The following is a 4282-nucleotide window of genomic DNA, read 5'->3' on the forward strand; positions in this document are numbered from 1 at the left end:
TTGACCACGACCTTTGACCGACCGTTGACCTTGAAAGGTGATTGATTCACGATAACATCAGAGATAACGGGATTGGCATGCGATGGCGTCAGCTAAAAACGTGGTACAAGCAAACCAAGCACAGCCGTACGATCACTTGTCCAAACTTGGTTCAGAGTGTTTAACCGCTAGCAATGCCATATATTTCTTTACTTTCGATGTCACAAGCGTTCACTTTCGTCCTCGATCACTGACCAGCGCCAAAAAACGTCTTTACTTTCCGAGATGGCAATGATTACTCTTTAACTTATTTGACAGGCTGCTTACGTTATGTTTTAGCCACGCTTTGTTTCTTTCCTCAACATGGCAACAGAATGCGTATCAAATAACTTAAATTAAGCAACCTAAAAAACCTGATGCTCTGTGAGGCGCCTCGCAATGCGAATATCAGCTGGAATGTTCCCACTCATTCTATTCCTCAAGCTGCTCGACTTTTCTGATAACCAACCGCGAACGACGGGGACAAATGACCGACGCCGGTACCATATCGCTCGTAGATAGGCAAAAAACGTTAATATTCTGGCATAACGGTGAAGAAAATCACCCCGCGGCATGCCGGAGCTCCCGCATGTAAAACATTTGATGGAGTGGGCGTCCTGGCGCATTACCGCCGGTTTGGTCGGTGCACGTTAAGGAACCCCAGGTGGTCGAAATTTCCGGAGTCCTCCGCTACGGCCTCTCTCATAGTCTGAGGCGCTTTGGCACGTTAAACCCCATCAAACCAAACCATAAAAACGGTTTCCGATGACTACATGCCCGGCGTTCGCGTTGCGAGCGTTTCATGAGATGCAACGGAGCCTACAAAAGCACGGCGGTTCAAAGAAAAGGAGCATATATAAGCACAGAAGGGCAAGAAAAGAAGAAAATGAGGGGCGCCTTGCGACAGGTATTGAGGAAGCCAACAGTCACCGGAACCAATGAAAGTATGGGGGAATTACTCTTTTTTTTCTATAATTTGTGGAGTTTAAAATGCAGAATTGACTGTTAACATAGCATATATCAACAGCACAAGGGAAAGCAAAAGATATTTCTTTTGTACCATGCTCAGTATCGGGGATTGCCGTTGCATCTTTTGATAGGATCCTGACTTGTATGCCCTAAAAACGTCGCATAACAGCACATAAAAGCAAGATTGCGAGGTGTATACGAGCAGAAAGAGTGGAGTAGAAGCGGGCGCAGACACGGGAGTCCGAAGGTCTGTACCTGAGAACCTGCCCCATAGCGCAACGCATGCGGTGTGCCAGTATTCCTTGGTAACGCATCCGCCGAGATAATTCCATCGATGTTCCTTGCCAGAATAAACAGCAACATTTTCAAACCCCTGGATATGTGTCATTGTTGCATGAGCTTGTTAGCGCTGTTCACTCGCCATACCTTTGAGAGAAGCACCTGCACGTTGTCTTTTAGGGCGTTAGCCCTAATGAGTTCGTTTGCGAGTTTCGCATTGCTGCTAGACCTATTACTTGACGTGTTCCAAAGATAACGCGACGTACTCGTGCGCAGCATGGTGTTTCATCTAGCGCTGTACAACAAACGTTGTCTTCTTCAGCGTCGCGCACAGGCGCAAGAGCACCGTACTAACACCGCAGCCGATAACGTTTGGTCGGTGTAAACTGTAACACACTCTCAGGCTGCACAGTGAACATCGGAGTCTCATCAAGTTCCAAATGCAAGCACTCTGGCAATGTGCATTGCGAAAGTATTGCAATTTTTTCGTCTTCATGAAGTTCCATCTGCTCCGTTCTTTCATTTAGCATAGGTAAACACTCCATATAGATATGCCATCTCGCTAAAAGCAGATACTACAGCCGCACCAGAAAGGCTGCCCAGACCATAGAACAACGAGATGCCAGACTAGCTCATTGCCGACAAGCTTACCAAGCGCGGTAGCGAGCCAATATAAAAGCTGCAAAAGCGGCTGCGGCCGATGGCTAACGGTCATGAAATTTGGTTCAAGGATAGTCGAACGTCTATAATTTTTTTATGACATCGCTTTTCGTGGATTCCTATTTTTTGCATCGGGCTTTATGAATCTATGATCGTAGCTTGTGGTTAAAAAGTGTCCATAGCAATCGGCAGGGTTTAATGTTTAAGTTTACCGAAAATGTACGATATGGTTGAATGCATAAAAGTCTTTTATAACGTATTTCTTTTTCATAACTTCCCAAGTCGATGCATTGAAAACGATTTCATGTTAGAGACTTTGAGGGATGACCACTCTGCTCGTTACTTTCACTAAACAAAAGTTAGCTCGTGTAAAGCGACAGAACAGATCAAGCATAATTTTCTTTTTCTTTTTTTTTTTTTTCAATCTCTGTGCCTTGAGTGGCCACCATCACCAGCGGTGTTATATCCACTACATGGCAAAAACATTTCCCGCATAGCTCCAATTAAACTGGTCCCGTGTCAGCTGTATCTATTTAACTCCCGCAAACTACCTAATTTCACCCGCCCACTTAACTTTCTGCCGCCCCTTGCTACGCTTGGCGTTCCTTGGAATCCAGTCTGCAGCCCTTAGACACCACCGGTTATCTTGCCTTTGCATTACAAGTCCTGCCCGTGCCCATTTCATCCTCTTGATTTCGATTAGAATGCCATTAGCTTGCATTTGATCACTGACCCACTCTGCTCTCTCCCTGGCTCCTAACGTTAAGTCTAACGTGTTCCTTTCCATCGTTGTCGGCCTTCTCCTCATTTTAAGTTGAATCCTTTAGGTTATGGAACACGTTTCTGAACCATAGCTGTGTACTGGCAAGATACACCTGTTATGTCCCTTTCTCTTGAAGGATACTGACAGACCCCCATTCATGCTATGAGAATTCCTGATAAGTCCGCAAAAACCAAATCTAATTCTTTAGGTTATTTGCATTTGGTGGTCAGGATCAGCGGTCTCTGCCTGCACTTAGTAGACGTATCCTCTTACCACTTCCATAACCTTTCTACGTGTTGTAAACTGCTGTTCCCCTCACAGATTCCTGGCGATACTTTTGTTTTTGGTTGCCCATTATATTTAGACCCATCGTTCTACTTTACCTTTCGTCTACCGTGCTTAGCAATCCATGCACTAAGTTTCTTAGAAAGACAACGTCATCAGCGAATCGCAATATACCAAGTTCTTCATTGTCTAGTCACGCCAACTGTTCCCAGTTTAGGTCTATGAATACCTCCTTTAAACACGCGATGCATAGTACTAGAGAGTTCGTATCTCCCGGCCTGGTACCCCTGCTAGTGATTTAATTTGTTTTTATGGAGAAGTGTGACGGTTGCGCTTTCGCTACAGATAAAGTGTGAAAGTGTGCATTGTTATTACATATGTTAATGTCACGAAAAAGAAGATCTTATAAACTCTTTGGGAGATAGATGTAACAAACTACATTCAGGAATTTATATGGTCCGGCTTATCACGAGGAGGCGAAGAGACTGGGCAGCTGAAATTGCTTGCAATAAATTATGCCAGCGTATCTTCGACAACACCATTCGCCGCAGACACACGCCCTTCATGAATTCTTTCATTTTTGTGGCAGTGAAATTATAGTAGAAGTTTCACGTATAGAACAGCATTACTTAAAATAAGGGCTTATCGATCTTTTTCGTATAGTGAACATTTCATAAAGGGCTGGTAAACACTAAGAAAAGCCAGCGTTTTAAATTTGATTTAAGATGGCTCCTCTGTGCGCTTCGATGCTCACTTATTCAGTCAATAAATAGCGTGACAAAAATATGAACAAGGTGCATTGCATGTCGACGCCTACTGACTTAACAATTTTGGCCTGATTGCAGGCACAGCGTAGTGCAAGGCTGCGGATATTTTCTGCATTAGATCATTTTTAACCTTTAGTTAATCTCAGTAACTGTGTAGCCTTCCGCTTCCCTTTCATCAAAACACAGTAGTCGACCAATTGTCTAATAAGCCGACGTGAACCCGACCACGACAGCTGCGTTTCGGTGGAGGCGAAACGAAGAGGCGTCCGTGTGCTGTGCGATGTCAGCGCACGTTAAAGATTCCCAGGTGGTCGAAATTACTCCGTAGACCTCCACTACGTAGATCTCCACTTTTATCTCTGTCCGCTTTCACTCCCACCTTCATTCCTTCTCTTACGGCGCGGTTCAGGTATCCACAGAGCACGTGTGACTGATACTGCGCCTTTCCCTTCCTGTGAACCAATTATAATACGGCTCCGAGAAAGATTTGTGCACTTGTACTACGCAGCGCAGTCTAGGCACAAAATGAATACTGTTCTGA

Source organism: Amblyomma maculatum, chromosome 2 (genome assembly GCF_055883805.1).
Source record: "Amblyomma maculatum isolate TAMU_Amacu chromosome 2, ASM5588380v1, whole genome shotgun sequence".
Classification (NCBI taxonomy): Eukaryota; Metazoa; Arthropoda; class Arachnida; order Ixodida; family Ixodidae; genus Amblyomma; species Amblyomma maculatum.